The sequence below is a fragment of the Oryzias latipes genome, chromosome 12 (genome assembly GCF_053564925.1).
Source record: "Oryzias latipes strain Hd-rR chromosome 12, Olatipes_Hd-rR_3.1".
Taxonomy (NCBI): Eukaryota; Metazoa; Chordata; class Actinopteri; order Beloniformes; family Adrianichthyidae; genus Oryzias; species Oryzias latipes.
The window spans coordinates 9,806,824-9,825,188 of NC_136248.1; the positions used below are offsets into that span (position 1 = coordinate 9,806,824).

At 40.3% G+C, this 18,365-nt stretch overlaps 1 long non-coding RNA gene across 1 annotated transcript; it reads left to right on the forward strand.

Moving 5' to 3' along the window:
• The first annotated feature begins 17,156 nt into the window (after positions 1-17,156).
• On the forward strand, positions 17,157-17,914 carry LOC110016019 (uncharacterized). Its single transcript, XR_002291273.2, has 3 exons — positions 17,157-17,278; positions 17,612-17,701; positions 17,788-17,914. It is a non-coding gene; the product is annotated as an uncharacterized LOC110016019 (long non-coding RNA).
• The last annotated feature ends 451 nt before the right edge of the window (positions 17,915-18,365 follow it).

Below are 18,365 nucleotides of genomic sequence, written 5' to 3' on the forward strand. Positions count from 1 at the left end.
AACGATAAGCCCTGAAATGTATAATATACTCTATGTATAATATATATATATCCTCTACCAGAGGCCTGGGAGCTTGAAGGTCCTTCACAGTATTTTTTTCCTAGCACGGTGCTTTTCTGTACTGAGATGACTGAAAATTTTCCAGGGATATGCTGTAGCAACGCCCAGAGTGCTCTAATTACCATGGGAACCATTGTCACCTTCAACTTCCATCCTTCTCCAGTTCTTCTCTAAATCCCTGGCATTTATCCAGTTTCACGTTCCTGCTTCTTGATGTTGCCATATCTTGGTACTGCCACATCCACCACACATTCTTTTTTGGAGTATGGGGTCCGGGGAGCCTTACTGAGGGCTGTCCGGTCTCTGTATGACCGAAGAGAGAGCTTGGTTTGTGTAGCCAGCAGTAAGTCAGACTTGTTTCCGGTGCATGTTGGACTCCGGCAGGGCTTCCCTTTATCATTGGTTCTGTTTATAGTTTTTATGGACAGAATCTCTAGGCGCAGCCAGGGACTGGAGGGGGTCTGGTTTGGGGACCACAGGATTTCCTCCCTGCTCTTTGTAGATGATGTTGACCTGTTGGCTTCATCGAGTCAGGACCTCCAGCGTGAATCGGGCGGTTTCGCCCTAGTGTGAAGCGACTGGGATGAGGATCAGCACCGCTAAATCTGAGGCCATGGTTCTCCACTGGAGAAAGGTAGTTTGCCATCTCTCGGTGGGTTGGGTGTCGCTGTTTCAGTCCGTTGTGGTGAAGAGTGAGCTGAGCCAGAAGGCAAAGCTCTCAATTTACTGGTCGATCTTCGTTTCAATACTCATCTATGGTCGTGAACTCTGGGTCATGACCGAAAGACCCAGGACACGCTGGAGAGACTACGTCTCCCGGCTTGCCTGGGAACGCCTTGGCGTCCCCCCCAGAGGAGCTGGAGGAAGTGCCGGGGCGAGGGAAGTCTGGGCATCTTTGCTTGGACTGCTGTCATCATTATCAGAGTCTGTCTAGATGCTGCACGGCTCCGAATGATGCCAGCTTTTCGGCACTATGAAAGCAGTGCAAACAGACACGTTAGCCCAAGCTCCTACAATCCATTGACAAACTGTGTCGTATCTTGGCCGGCGCTGCCTCCCAAAACAATAAAAGCAGACTTTTCCTGCCCCTTTGTGCGTTTCACTACCGCGCTGCTTCTGTTCTTCTCAACATCGAGATGTTGAGAAGATATATGGATATAAGATATGTGGTAATTGCTTGATGAAACTGCACTAGTTCCAGCAGAATGTTACTTCAGCTGATTGTAAGAAAAATATATTTTACCACGATGTGATATAGCATAAATATCTAATGAAAATGACTGGGCTAAAACAAAAGACAAATATACATATGTCGAATTACATACAAGTTTTTTGTATGACATTTAATGAAAGTAAAAACAGCATATAAAAAAAGCATTTCCCTATAAGGTTTATACATTTTACTTGCAGAAAACCTACATTTAATGTTTTATTTTCATATATGGAAAGGACATCTAAGAAAAAACTATAAAACTGATATGAAACATGCATGGAAAACATAGTTGCTTAGTAAATTTCTCATATTTCACATAGTTGATTTTAACATGATACATACATATGTCTTTTTAATGTCACATGAAATGAATGAGAAAGAGGCCACTTTCAGGAGATTCCCATAAAAAGGACTTTTAAGTCTTATAAGATGCTCAATATATGTGAAATATACTGCAGGAGATCCAAGTTTCTTATAAGTTTTCTCTTCTTCTTTTTGTATGGGAGATGAGAGCAAACTGTAAGCTATCTTGCTATGGGATGTTTTCTTGTTTATCTTTAAGTTTTCTGTCAAGCACATAGTGCATCCAAGCATCTTCCTTAACATCAATAAGATACGCAATGGCCTCGCAAAGGGGCCAATGTTTTACCAACGTCATCGTTTTGTTAGCTATGCTCTTGTTAAAGGTTCAGCGTCTTTTTCCATCAACCTCTCAGTGATATCCACCGTATGCTGCTGCGCCCGCGGGACATTGAAGAAGACAACAAGCATCCTCAATGAAGAGGGAAGCAGTCCTTGCCTTCAGGCTCCAATGACTGCTCGCCTGTAAAGATGACAGTGCGAGGGAAGGTGCAGCCTGACAGACCACAACTGCTTCTACACTCACAAAAAGACAGGGCACATTTTATGAAAATATGATGAATATCTTTAATATCTTTTTTAACAGAAACTGAATAAAATGTTTGCAACTCTTCGACAAAAAACGATATTATTTAATGAATTTCTGGAAAAAAAATTCATGAGATTTGCCTAACTAATGTGAGTAAGTAATGCTTATTAACTTATCTCTATAAATGAGACCTAACCAAAAATCTACTCTTTCCACCATTATTCTGTGATGTAAGGTTTAGAGATCCAGAATCACCAAATAGGCATGTTGATGTCTTTTTTTTTGTTATTCTGTCATTTATGATCTATAAATGTATAAATATACCACAAAATAATGTATATTATGGTAAAGCAAGATGAACTTTCCTCTGTATCTAGTATTTACTGGCATTTGCTGAAAACATGCTTTAGGTCACATAAACAAAAACCTATTTTTACCTTAGGGGGAATGAGGCAGCTGCAGGCTTCACCTGAGACAACCAAGTCTTGACTGTGCCTAAGATTTGCCTTAGGTAGTTTCATTTTTGAAGAATTTATGTCAGAAGAATTCATGGTGCATTTGCAGGTATTGTTTGATCTGTAAATTCAAGTGATTAAAAACCAGACTACTTTTGACCCTCAAGAAAATACATTTTTAACTATGGAAAAAAAAAGTTATTTGAAGACGTCTGTTGTGCTTTTCTGAACTTATGAACGAACCTCTGTCACAATTATTTAACTATTCAAAAATGTGAAAGTTTATTAGAAGAAGTAAACACAAAACTTTTGCAAATCCAAAGCTTTATTCACCTGTACTGATAGTCACACTCTTCTTCAAATGCATTATCTTTGCACTGTTGCTCTAATCAATTAGTCAATTAAATCATTTGTATGCCGCCTTAAATACCCATCCCAATGTAAATCGTGTTTTTGGTGTTTTTACCTGTTTTTGTGGCCTTTTTTTCATGATGAAAGAAAATTAAGCTTACATTTGTTATGAGTATTTTCTTATTCAAATCATTGTGAATCAGGAGCAGACCGAAAAATGTCATTTGAGCAAGCTTGTGCCTGTGACACACAGTAGGTCCTGCAATCGCTGTGCCACAAACTCCCTGCTCCGCTCTAATTAGATGAATTAACTTCCAGACAAATAGTTCATCTTTGTTTTCCTCGTCTGAGCTGGCAACTGCCTCAAAACTGTACAGCTGGATAACTGATATTGCTCGCCATTTTGCACCAGTAATGTTAAGTTGGGGGTGTGAGGAGCTGTAAGTTAGCGGTAGAGAGAATAAACAGATGGATGATGGGAAGTCTCATCTCGATAACGGTCCCACCTACAACTCAGAGGCAAATTTTCCACTTTGCAGAAACTATGTCCTACAAAACCCCAGTTTTTTATTATTTTGGCTAAAAACCGCATGATAATAATTAAAAGTCTACTGGGAATGATTTTACAATTGAATAAAAGATGAAAAAGTCTGATTTTAACATGTCTACAGTCAAACATGATGTCACACATTAAAAGCTAAAATAATAAAACAGTCAAAAGGAGAAAATAAAAACATAGCAACACAATTAAAGGCCTATATCATGCAAAATCAACTTTTTTAGTGTAACTTTTTTTTAAGTGTAATAAAATATTAATTTCTTACAACTCCAAAACAGTACTTTGCTCCATTCATACATGAATTCCACTCCAACCCTGCTCTTTGAGTACCATTCCCTTCCAATCCACAAAAAACAGTGGTTCTTTTTATTGTTACGTATGAAAGTAGGGAAACAGCCCCTTACAGAAAGTGTAGCGCGGAGCTAGCGGTGATCGGCACAACGCATTTATTTTATATGCACAACATGCACATCCATCTTTGCAAAAATTCTGATGTTTTTTATTTTCATGAGCAAAACACAGACATGCTGCCGAGGCCGGCTCTAGGTTGACGTCATCAAATGGGTGGCACACACATATAGCAAAAGCCAATGCCTCAGAGATTGCATTGTCCTCCGCCTACTTCTAGGTAGGAAAATGAACTGCGAAAAGTAGGACACTTAGAAAGACCTACTATGTCCATCCGTCCAATCTTTGTCCTAACCTGCTGAATCCCTTCTGGGATCCTGGGGTTGCCGGAGTGTATCCCAGCTGCTATTGTGCAAAAGCAGTGTAAACAGATTGTCATATCGTTGCAGGGCCATACAACCACACAGCTACACTTGGGGACAATTTAGAGACAAACGCCATAGAAAAGATCCAAGCAAGGATTTGAACCAAGGCCTTCTTGCTGTGAGTTGAGAGTGCTAACCAATACAGCTCTCATGCTATTTCATTCATGTTTTGTTTTTGCTTATGGCTACTCCCTTCTGGGTCACAGTCACGCAAAGTCTTATGAGGATGCCCTTCCCAACCTAACTGTTTGACAACTGGACTTGGAACAAGCTCATGGAAACACTGACGAGTGTCGTCATGCAGCTTACAGCACCTGGTAGTTCCAGGTGTTGCCCCATACGAGGACTAAACAGGCCCACCCCAGCTTAGCTTTGGATATGAGACATTTTAGGTGTTTTCAGGATAGTACGTACTTGCCTTTTTGTTTAACCGATTCATGCGTGATTTTCCCAATGTTTCTCAGATTTGTTACACTGTTTAATGCAAAAACGAAAAAATTGAAAATCAAACTTTTTTGAAACTCCAAACCCAGTTTTGAAACTATTCTTTTTGTCCACATTAGTGACCACAAACCATGAATAGTTTATAAAAGCATTCCTGCATTTAGCCCATGTGCTTTCCTCCTGATAGAAGTAAACTTGTGAGGACATGACACTCGGAGAATGAAAATTGCTTCCACTCTGCTCCGACCCTTTGCTAAAGCATAAATACATCTTAGGCACAAAGAGAAATATTTCAACTGTGAGAAGGCCATACTTGTGTGATTGCTCTTTAAGTAAACAGAACCCTGCTTTCTTCAGACATGCATTTTAGCTTGTTATAGTAATTGCTTAGAAGAAGAAAAATAAAATAATAAAAAGGAAAGGTATAAGTACTTTATACATCACGAAAAATGGATTGGCAGAACAAACATATCTTCCCATTTTTTTTAAAATGTTTCTAAAGTAAACGCTTTCCCCCCGAAAAATAAAATAAAAATAACAATCTTTTGGTAATGGCTTTTTGGTAATGGAATTATAAAAAAAAAAAAAAAAAAAACTGACTTCATATCAGTTCAAGACAAACGAACTAAACATACTGCCCATTTGATTAGACTTCTGATGGTTTACACGGATTAGATAATCCAGTGTTTTTCAACTATTTTTGAGCCATGGTACAATTTTTCCTTGACAAAAATCCTGTGCACACAAGCAAGCAAAAATGTGAAAAAAAGAGAAAGTCTTTATTGATTTACAGTCCCTCCACCGTGTCACGTGCATTTCTGCTAGTTATTGAATTGAATCAAAGCTCTTTTAATTACAATCAATGAGTATTACATTGTAATGTGCAACAATGATTACTGAAATGTTTAAATTACAATCAATAAGTTATTGGTTTTCTTTACTTGATCTGCAATGTGTAGCAATAATTACTGGTTTATTGTGATTAATGTGATAATAATCAATGATTATTACAAATTGATTACCAGTACTGTTTACTGAAATCATGAATGAATGTTTTGTTAAGATAATCAATCATTTGTTACTTGAAAAGAATCTATCGGATCAGAACCGGATTACTACCAAACTGTAAAACTATCAAATGAATTAACTCAGTAGGGGTGGGATTATATAAGATGGCTTCTTCCCACTCCCTTTCAAGCAATAAATCAAGCTCTACTTGACTTTAGTTAATGATCACTGTATATAATTAAGGAAAATGTAATTTAAGTGACTTTTGTTTCGTTTTATTTTCTGTCTTTTTAAAATATGCATTTCAACATTTCTGTAATGAGTTTGATAGATATGTGTAAATTCTTTATTGCTTTGACTACAATGCTTGAAATAAATAGATTAATCAATAAAATCAAAATCAATTGATGCACAAAAAATTTGAAGTTGCAGCTGTTTTTCCCAAAAGTTGCAACAGTTCTCAATAATAATTTTAACTAACTTAGCTGGAAATTTGCCAAGGAAGTTGCTTTTCCCTCCAGTTAATTAAAATGCAGTTCTATGTCACCTCACAAAAACCAAATTAAATAGAATTCTTTCTAAACAGTAATTTAGTTTTTAAATAGGTGTATTTTAATGTTTGTGTAAGAGCAACTGCAATCTTTGAACAAATAGGCCTATAATCACAGAATAGTTGATAGATTTTAGACAAAAAGACATGTTTTTAAATTTAATTTTAAAGACAAAAAACGTAAAGACGCTAAAGTTTTATTAGTTTTTCCTTTGTCTACATCAAAAATGTAACTTTAAAAAAAATTTTGTATTCATTTTTGGTGATTAAATTGTTTCATTTTAGTTCAATGTGTCTGTTGGCCACTTCACCTTAATGTTGTTTCTTTCTTTAACTTTGTTGTTGCACTTTATTTAAACTTAACTTCAGGTTTTTCAAACGTGAATAAAGTTTGAAATTTAATGTGTCCTAATCTAGACATTAATAGAAAGCAGCTGTTTCTTTTATACAGATGACTTGGACCGAAACCTGGAATCTCTGACTGTTAATGATTACTTTGTTCAAACTTTAAGGAAAACTAAACTGTTTTCCTGCTTTTATCAAGAATATTTGCAAACTGTTAGAACAGATGTTTGCTTTTGTTGTGCTTCATGACGGTTAACAGCAGCGCAGTAAGAGACGCCGTCACATTAACCCAATGCATCATGGGAGTTGTACTGAAAAGCAGTCGTTCTGATGCAAACTCATCTCTCTGAGCTTCATTGTTTTATTCACTTTTTACACGGTCTGAAGGGAAGCTAATAAGGGTGCACGGATGATCCGTGATCCATACTGATCACAGGCCCCGGTTCTGCACAGACGTGTGGCACGGATTGCCCCCCCCCCCCCCCCCCCCCCCTCCCTTTGTCCCTCCACGCACTGTATTTAAATCAAATGTCTGTTCACAAGTTACGCCCTCTGCTTTTGATTTAACACGGATCAAAATCGCTGCTCGACAACCTGACCCTCCCGCCGCATGTGGGAGGAGCTACCGTCAAAATTTCTCATCCTCCTTATGACAGACTTGATGTTGAGATGTTAAGAGATCCAGTGTATTTATATTAAAGAGCTCCACAAAGCTGTCAGCAAACTACTCAGCATGAAACCTGAGCCTTTTTGGATCAACACAGAGCTGATATTCTGGTGAAGGTCAATGCTTTTAGATCCGTGAAAATTAATGATTTCCTGCGGCACACCTAACCATCTCTCACGGCACACTCGTGTGCCGCGACACAGTGGTTGAAAAACAGTAGAATAATCACGTATTACAACCTTATCATCCAAATTAGATGAATTTTTAATATCATACTTTTTTTCCACCAGTTGGATCATTCTGTAAATCAGTTTTACAAACAACTACAGCTATATCATCCCTTTGACCATGTTGCAGGGAGAAAAACTTTAGATCTATTCTGCTGGTTGCCTTTTGTTTCAAGTTTATGCATTTTTTTCACTCCGTCCCTTTTTGCCATTACTTCTTGTTGACTGCTCTTACCTGAGTTTAGTTATTATAGCTGCATCTGGGTAACTACTTTCTCAGAGAGTATGTTGGCTAATGAATTTAATCAGTCAGAACCTTTTAAACATGTTGCTCTGTTTAGTTTCTAGCTTCATCGTGTTGCTTCTGGCTCCTGGCCGGACGCTTTTTTAACAAAAGTTTACTGTCTGTGAACCCACCTCTCAGGTCCAAAATGCACACTTGAGTGACAAGACACACTTTTTGCATTTGAATACTGTTGCTTTGAAGTTGTTTTCATTTCCTTAAACATTACTTTCTGCAAAAAAACAAAACTTTATTTAGTGTTCATACAATCCATGCAAACGAATATGTTTCAGTAATTGTAGTTGACGGTGCTTTTATGGAGAACATAATCAGGATAATTTTTTTTTTTTTTTTTTTTTTTTTGACCTGTTCTGTCCAACAACTGAGCAAACAGATTAGAGCTGAAGGCTTTTTGTGTTGGACAGGTTTTACTATCACAAAAAGAGGTTATATAGCTTCAAGAAACTAGAGTGTAGATTTGTATAAACCCCTTTTAGTCGTATTATTTTTTATTTATTTGTTACATTTAGTGTGTGTGGGGAGGGAGAGGGGAAGAATGTGAGTGGAGGGTGGAAGAGAGTAAAAGGAAGAAAGGTGAAAAGGTGGGGGATACAAGCACTGATTTGAATAAGTTATTATTTTAAGCTGTAACAATTATACCAGATCTGCTGGAAAGACGAATGTTACATAAAAGGTGAAAAACTGACACTAAGATGAGCGAAAAAAATCTGTCCATCAATACACTGTAGGTAAGGAGGAGGGATGAAGCAGACAGGGAGCAGTGTGGCAGTGTGCACGTGCACGTGGGGGTGGAGATACATGCATGCTGCCGACGTGAACCGTGTGTTCATAAAGGGAGCCAGATCCTACCCAGCCAGACCAGCCAGACCAGGAGAGGGGAGGAGAGCCCCCCAGGCCAGAAGCCCCCCCAGCATCCGGACCCAGGCAGCCCGGGAGGGGAGGAGGAGGGGACCGCCCACCCCACCAGCCAGGCACAGAGAGGGCCCCCCTACAGGGGCCCCCCCAATGCCCAGAGGCACAAGCGAACCCAGTGTCCGGCCCCCAGGCCACAAGACAGGAGCGCTTAGCCGTACCAGGTGGCAGCCATGGGGGCCACCGGGCGCCGGACACCGAGACAAAGGCCAGGGACGAAGCCAGGGCCCCCGGAACCCATGAGCCGGCCACCACCCCACCGGCGCCCCGTCTCCGCAAGCCAGCCCAGGCACGCGACCTTAGCAACCCAGGGATCGCCACGCACCCACAGCCACCCCCCATAACCCTAAAACCCTACGCACTACAACCCCCCCCCCGCCATAATATCTGAGCCCCCCTCCCCAACCCTCTCAGTGCCCTCCCCTCTCTGTGATGGGGAGGGAAAGCCCCAGAGGGTCCCAGCGAGCCAGCCCCCAGGTCCGTCCTACCCATGCACTCACACACACATACTCACAATCATCTGGTTACCCTCCCCACCCCCGCCGCCACGCAGTAACCCCCCCCCCCCCAGCCGGCCGACCCCCAGCGCCGTATGCCCGACCCTTCCCGCAGCCGACAGGATACCCATAAGCCCGGCCGCCCTGAGAGGACCAGGTGGACCATTAAATTATATCAAATGTGTTTTGCCTTTTAAGGCCAAATTTTCAAAAATGGGCATAACATTTAATTATTTGTATACTCCAGTTTAGTAACTTTGGAGAATTCCTTTCAGTGATGTACAACAACATTTGTTATTGTTGAGTTTTGCAATTTAAGCTTTTTGCTAGGGATGTCGCGATCCAAACACGGGATTGGAAATCAGGCCGATCAGGGGATATTCTGATCTTAATATGTGCTATATATTTCAAGCATTTCATTACAGATAAATTCTCCACTAGATGTTTGTTTATCATGAAGGAAAGCTGATCGAAACATCCCTATATGACTTTTTGTTTTGTGCTTTCATATTAGTTTCACTTTTACTTTTAGTAACTTTGGGAATTTTCTTTCTGTAATTTTTATGATTTTTAGACTTTCTTGTGATATTGCAGATGTTTTTTGTCCATCTCCTGTAACCCCATTTCTTCCCCTTTCTCCTTTTCTATCCCTATTTTTAAGGTTTTGCCGGGCAACATTTGAACATAAGAATATTGTTCTGGATAAATAAAAGAAGAGAAAAAAATGTAAATGACATTTTCTATTGTTGAGTTATGCAATTAAGGTTTTATAGTTCAATTTTTTTATTACAGTTGGCTCAGCTCTGCTTGAAAGTATTGCATCTGCAGGGTAAAGAGGTTAAGACATTCTGTTTTCATGTTTTCTACCCAAACATCAGTTAAATTTGAAAAAAAAATGAAACCATGATGAAGGGAGTGATGTCTGTACATGTGTCAGGCAGCCTCAGAGGCTCTGCAACCTGATCTTTATGCGAAACAAAGTGAATTATAGCTGATGGCTGTCTGGAAACAACATAATTTTTCTACTCTCTGCACAAAATGTAATGACTTTGTTGGGCCAAGAGATCAGTAAATTATTGCAAAAGAATGGATCAAATAAAATACTGTTTTATGCTTCAGTGATAACAACTTGACTACAAAATTCTGGACAATTTCTTGTGTTGACAAACTTGTTTTTCCTTGAGTACATTAATTTTTCTTTGAACATCAACTAATCTTCTATCTTTGGAAATCCTGCTTATTATCTTTTTAAGCGGTACCACATTTGTAAAAAAAAAACTTGCAATTGAAGGAGCAGAACATTTTATGTGGGTTACTCCAATCAAAAATGTAATTAAAAAGTCTGTATACCAAAAAGAGAAACAGCACAAAAATCTGAGTCTAGATCAAAATCTCACATTTTCCGGCTTTAAGGTGAAGATTTAGGATAGGTATGCCCAAAGTCTGACCTTTGAGCCATTCAAATTTCTAGGCTCCTGTCATAAAATCATTAATAGGTGGCCCCTCAGTGCTTTCTAACAAATGTTTGTATGATTTTTCTGATTGTGAAGGGCTAAATTCCATTCTATAGGCCGTTTCAGATAACACAACATCCCAGTTCATTTCAAACCGTTGATACTCTGAGGCAAACTCTGGTTCATCTGAAGGACAAAATTTCCAGCTAAAACAGAGCAAAATTGTGTACTTTATCCACTTTATAAGGACTGCCATGAACAGGACATTGGAGAAACTAAACAACCTCTGAACAAGCGGCTTTACCAACATTGCAGAGCCAACTTAAGTGGACCTGAGTCTGCAGTACACCTCCACCTGAAGGCCACAAACCACTCCTTCGAGGATAGCAAGGTCCGAATTTAAGCCAGAGTGAAAGAAAGATTTGCCCCAGTTGTAATTTTATACAAAGGTCTCTGGCAGTTTATCCTTTGTACCCTTTTTTCTTAACAATAGAGAAGCAGCTTCAACAGTTGAAGCATTTGTCGGCTCATTTAACTGTAGAAAATGAGAAGCTACAGCAGGAGCTAGCTGTAGCTTTGCCTGATCCCAATACGGTTGGCTGTGCCACAACTAAACTTCACTGATATCCCCATCCTGGAGAGGTTGGTATATGTTCCCAGAGACAAAAAATCCCTATTTTCCAGGGGAGAACAGGCATGGGCTTAGCAGAGTGGCTGGAGGAAGCACAAGCGTGTATTAGGGCACAGACTTTACATTCAATTCAATTCAATTTCTGTAGCCCAAATTCACAACAACAGTCGTCTCAATGGGCTTCGTATCGGTAATTGAAAAAGTTAAACATAAAATCAAAAGGATCATAAATACATAGAATTCAATAGGAAAATACTATATTGGACTAACAAACTGACTAAGTTAAACTGGACATCCCTGCCCTTAGACCTCCCTTCGCGATAAGGCTTTTTTATTTTATTTGATCACCTGGAAGAAGAAGCCTGGGAGGAAGTTAAGTTTCACCTCTGCTGTGAGCAGGACAATCCTGCTTGAAGGATAGCTGCGCTGCAAGACCTTTGTGATTTAACCGATTACTATTTGACATTACAGGAGGCATTCTTAAAATGTCTGCAACAAGAGGTTGAGACCCTCCAGGAATTTTCATAGGCTCTAATGAGTCTATGAAAATGGCCTCTATTAAGACCCGTGCGCCTTATGATATTCCAAAGTCAGAGGAGTTGTTGTGTGATCAGTTTGTTGAACATGTGTTTGACGGTACTTTGTGTTGGGCTCTCAAGCAGTTCGCTCGGAGTCGGCCTAAATCTAGCCTTGCATGAGGTCAGGGGGAGGCAGTCAGGTGGGGTGAAGGGCTGCCAGGTGGCACCAATAACTGTAGCCATTCTGTCCCATCAGTTCTGCGTATCCAGTTTGGGGTTAGAATCGGCCAGGTGTTGCCAGACTAGCACCAAGGGTCAGCATTTGTTAAAATAATGGACATGTTGGGGCTGCAGAAGCAGCAGATTCACCAGCTCACACAAGATCTCTCCTATTTACAGAACGCCAACGAACGCGGCCAAGTAATCTGTAGACAGTGTCAACAGCCTGGAAACTATGGCTAGGACTGTGAAGGGGTTTGAGTGGTCAAGCCAGCCCTATGGTCGCACCAGTCAAACCGTCCAGACCCTCAATGGAAAACTTACACCCGCCGAGTTGCTGAGCCAAACCTTGATGGGGTGCAGTCTGTAGCTCAAATGTGATGTCAGGTGAAACCGAGGAGATTGCCAAACTCATGTCCTCCTGTCCCCATTAAGATGTAATCATGGGAGGTTGCTCGGTGCCTTGTTTGGTGGATACAAGGTCCATGGTGTCCACCATTATTGAAAGCTTTTTCAAGACTTTGGCTCCTGGGGGCAGGAAACACTCCACTCCTGCCACTAGCTACAGTTAAGAGCAGCCAATAGGCTACCCATCCCTTACAGTGGTTATTTGGAGTTGGAGGAAGGAGTAATCGGAACGCTGATGCATTGCCCTGCCAACATCTTCCAGAAGCACCAGCGTTGGCTCCTGTAGCTGTAGGCACCAAAGTTCCAAACTGTTATGCCCCAGATATGAGGCTTAACCGCCTATTCTTGCCTTGTCCAAGAGAAGGGAATGTTGTATAAGCAGGTCCACCTGGTCCAGAACAAGTCCTGCAGGTATTGTTACCTTCTTCATTAAAGGTGAAGGTGTTTACCGAGGTCCATCAAAGGCATGGCCATCAGGGTGAGGAGAGAACCCTAGAGTTGCTGCGTCAGCGCTGCTACGGGCCAGAGATGACAGCCGATATGGAGTGGTGCCAACACTGCGAATGATGCCAGGCAAAATTAACCAAACCACTTGCTCATAGCCCCATGGAGCACCTTTTGGCCCCCCTGGCCAAACAAAACCCTGGCCATGTATTTTATGGTATTGGAGCTAATGGAATTATGATCGATTTTTTTAATAAGTACACTCTGGCTGTGGCAACCCGCAACCTATCATGGCCCAGGGCCTTGTGACGGAGTGGTTCTTCCAATTTTCTCCCTTCCCTGGATAGTTCTTAATTCTGTCTTTTAATAGAACTAAGAAATTTATAACTGGAACCACGTCTCGGTCTGCTGGATAGTTTCTGCTATCCCTAGTCAGAAGGACTACCTCTGGGTTCCCTGGCCCTCTTTCCAGGGTGGCGTTTTTTTCTATTTTTTGTATCACTACACCCACTTTGTCTCATAAGAGTTCAAACAATGCACACATTTTTACCTCCCTGGCCTTCTTCGCAGAAAATTTGGACGCCCCAATGTTTTGTATGCAGTGTATATATTTTGTGAAATAGCAGATGCTATAATCTGATCCTACGTTTGAACAGTGGGAGAGTTTGGCTCAATGATGCAGACAGCATCCTGACGACAGAACGCCTCTGTTAACAATTGTTTGTTAGTTAAAGCAATTTAATTGCCTGAAATTAGATAGTCCTGTCACTCACCGTACACTGCATTATTCTCACACATTCACACACACAGTGCAGCATAAATTGAGTCTTAACATGGAGTGTTGTACTGCAAAGCATACCAATTAAAGCCTTAAGAATTTTGTCTGGTCAATGCTAATTCTGAATAACACAAACCTTCAACCACACAATCATTTGAACCCTGAGGAAAACTGTAATTTAAATTTATTGGAGCATGATAGTTTTAATTAAATTATTCTTGCTTTGAGCAATCAATTTCTGAAAGTAAGCTTGCCATCCAAAGACACTTATTATGGCGATCAAGTGGTGTTTAGCAGCTCTAAGAACATTAGTTTGTCCGTTTTTATTTTATTTTATTTTGAAGCATAGACATTAGTTAATGGAAAGCTAAGTCTTTTGATGCCCATCCCTTTTCTGTAGATTAACAAATTGTCTTCCAAATGAATAATTAAAATCATTAAAAAAACAATAAAATTATATAGATTTTTTTGATATTTTTCTTCCAATTTAACCATATTTTTGTCAGGACTGGAGAGGTGGACACAAGCGCGGGACGCCAGAAGGTAGGTAAGAAGGATTTAATCATACGACTAGAACCAAGAAGGCAAGCAACCAAAACGATTCGGTGACAAGTACCGGCCAAACACAGAATATATACACCACAGAGAAGTGAAAACAGGTGCGAACCAGGTGCGACAAATCACAGAAGTAAAGACAGCAACATAACAAGGAACGTAACCGGAAGTTGTCAAAATAAAACCGGAAGTAGAAATGAAAACAATTCTAACCGCCCTGACCCCTAGTACCTGACAATTTTTTGAAAAACCTGTTTGGTATTGCCTTGTTTGTATTTCCAACCCATTTAAACCTTAGTCACAACTGCCCTTTTGGGTGGATATGGGTCATGTATGGGTGAAAAAAGGGATTCAAGTAGTCCTCACAAAATGTGAAAGTCGTAGATCACTCAATGTAGAGCAAAAATGTTCATGCTGAATTTTTTCTATGGACACACTAGAGATGTTAAGTAAGGGCTGAAGTTGTTGAGACCCAGCCACATCGCACACATTTTTCTCTTTCAACCCCCAAAATCCTGCTTACTGCCAAAAGAGCTTATTAGTGCTCTTAATGTAATAGATGTGTGCTCCCTCTTCCTCGCACCCTTTTATAATTTTGGAAATTAGACAATAAGAGCATAGTTTGTGTGTCTTACAGGCACTTACGTATCACCTGCACACTATGTTGTGCGGCCTCTGGGCTCGGTCAGTAAGGGCCCAGCACTCGCACCTTACAAACAGTGGCGGTTTTTGATGTGGACGATGTGGGCGGTCGCCCAGGGCGGCACTTCATAGGGGGCGGCATTTGCCGTGCCCGATGCGTGCGTTACATATTGTGCTGTGCTACGACATTCAAAGAGGAAGCTTGAAGCCTTTAATTTGAAATTGCTTCAGCTGCCGACACTTGACACTTTTCTTTTGACACATCAGACTCTTAAGAATGTCTTCATCCTATTTGCTCTTCACACTTATGGTGCAAAAAAAAAAAAAAAAATAGATGAAATAACTCAGAGTGAAACAACGTAAAACAGGCACATGAAAAGGAATTAGGCAGAACAATCACCCGTGCTAAACCCAATTTCGACAAAAGCAGGCAATGGGGATTATTTCCCACAATTCCTTGCTCTGACACGGCAGACCCGACACGCACGTGACCACCGCCCTCTGCTGCAAGACGCTTGCGGCCACACCTCTTTGCCTTAGTCTTTGGAACATAAGTCAAAAAACTCGAGAGGGGGGCGCAACTCGCCGGTGGCTGGCTGAATCACACTAACAGGTGATTGGGAGTCTTTTCCAATATGACAATCAACTCTGGGCCGCAGCTGCGCCTCCCGTCATAGAGACGAAGCCGCGTGTGTCAGAGAGAAGGGGAGGGGGAGGGGTGGTGGGCGCAGACCATTTTTTATGGATTGAGGTTTTTTGGAGGATTTCTACTGTTGGTGTTGCACAAATTTAGGGAAATGCCAAATATTTTTGGAGTAATCCGACTGATGAGTTATATGTTTAAGTCTTTAATGTTTTATAAGACCTAAACATACTAATCACAATAAGTTTTTTTTTTAGATCTACTCCCTCTGATATGTTTCACAAAGACACACACAGGACGTCACACATTAAGAAATTATTGCTAAAAATGAAGCAGGTGTCTAGCTCTAAAAAAATGCTCTAAAATATGATAAAAGAGCAAAACTAAAACGGAATTATTTGATTTGTAATTTCTTATTAATATTTCCAGGCTTTCTTTGTTTTGTTCTGCAGCATGTTCATATTTGTATAATTTTGACAGAATATAATTCTATGGAGAGCAAAATATTACAAGTTATTTAAGGTTTAACTTGTGTTCCTGTTTTTATTCATATTTATGTTCAAAAAGTTCAGTTTAAAAGGTTTAAAAGTTTAGCTTTAGTGTATTCAGTAAATGTTTATCTTCTTCGGCCGAAAACCTTAAGCGTGTTTTTAACTTAGGCCCCCTGTGTGACTGAGTTTGACCCCCCCTGTAATACGAGTCTGCATTTTTTGTGTAAAATGGCTAAATAGAAGATAGGGAACACAACAGGATGTTGTTGTCAAATTTTGTATGTGTGCGGGGGGGGGGGGGGGGGGGGGGCGCTGGTGGGGTTACTCGCCCAGGGAGTAAGTCAGTGTAGAACCGCCACTGCTTACAAAGGACTGGAGTGAAGCATAATGGCACTGTACAACAGTATCACCCGTTTGGTAAAAGTGCATTATAGGCATGCACATTGCATTATCCTTACAAATACTTTGTGATACACTTACTTAATTAATTAAAATACAACATTACACAAATAAAATCTAATTCACTTCTCTATAAAAAACGCAGCCAGCCAACCCCCATCCCCCTGACGGCAACCAGAAAAGGCCAATATCCTGATATTCCTGCAGAAAAAACTGTGTGTAATTATTTAGAATTGTTTTCCCCTCTGTTATTGTTCTTTGAAGTGAGGTGGCTATTTGATATACTCTACATTTTGGTTCTTACTTGGAACTTGTTACCTTAAAGTGTATCTTATTAATACATGACATGTTAGTATGTATTGATAATTTTATTGTTGCAAATGATGTTAAATAATATATTGTGTTTTAAAATGTTCTAAAATGAAAGGTTTTCATATACATGTTTCTTGAATTTTCATAAGTAGTTTCTAGAAGTAAAACTCTTATTGAGATTTTTTTTAATCAATATTCTAAGTTAAAAACTAAACATTTGTCGGGAAATATTCTTGGGGGACCAACAAAAGATGACAGACCCAGGTGTACGAGCACTTTAGTTTAATGAATGAACCAGTGCTGCAGGGTAATTTCTAAAACTTGACACCAGGGGGCGTGGAGGCAGACTTGAAGGTGACGAGCAATGGGAGGGGGAAGGACACGAAGCAGAGTCCAAAGTTCAGTGAAGGGGGGGTGTCTGCTCTGGCTGCGGAAATCCGTTGACTCAGAGAGTTTGCGGCAAGGAGATTCTTAAAACTTGATCACTGAAAGTAGGATTTGGCCGCGTGGAATTGAGAGAACACAGGCAGGTAAGTAGGCTGATATTCACGGTGCATGATGAAAAGCAGGAATTTTGGCAGTCGGCTGAAGGCTTGAGAGCATGGAGTAGTAATGCAGACTAGTAATCGGGCTGTAGACTAGAAACACAGAGCGTGAGAGCAGGCTAGTAGTCGATTAGAAAGCTTGACGTTCTGGTGGTGAATGAAGCTGCATGGCAGTGATATATACTGAAGCAAACAAGTGGAGAGAATCAGCATTGACAAGGAGCCGCTGCAAGGGGCGGCTGGAGTCATGACAACTTTTTAGATTGTATCTGACACAAAAATATTTTGTTAATGGAACTCAAAATTTCTTCCAACAAGTTCACACCTCATGGGATGAGGAAACGGAAACAGCCCAGACTACACAGAGGCAACTGGTCAAGGATCAAAACAGTAACAAAGATTACTATGGTAACAATCTCAAACTTTATTCTTTTGTAATGGATTCAAATCCTGCAGAGACCCCACACCCCCTGCTTAAATCATGACATTTCCAGGTTGGTCTAATGTTCTCCAGAGACCATCTGGATCATCCAGAGGAGGATTGGGAGAATGTTGTGTGGTAAGATGGGACCAAAATGTAACTCTTTGATATAGATGCCACTCACCACACATGGAAGATAAAGCATGATGTTTTGCATAACCACTGTAAAGCATAAGGGTGGAGAAATCATGCTTTGGGGCTCTTTTTCTAAGAAGCAAACATGAAGACTGATTTGTCCAATAAACTGTGATACAAAATAAAATGGATATTGTCAATTTGTCATGCCCAAGGACAAAACAGTCACTTGTCCTTTTTGGTGCTTCAACATCACATGATTATGACATGGGAAAATTGTTGTTACGTCTTTAAATTGGAGCGAGTATGTAGTTGAAGTGAGTCATTTTACAAACCACAGTATAAAATCCTGCAAACCTTGCAATTAAAAGAGATTTCTTTTAAAGACAACATAGCCCAGAATCTCCCATTAACAGATGATTATGGACTTTATGACCAAAACTTGAATGATTTAAGTGCTAAAAGGTGTTTTGGTTTGCCTCCACACAAAGTTTGGGTTTTGAAACCTCTTTGAGA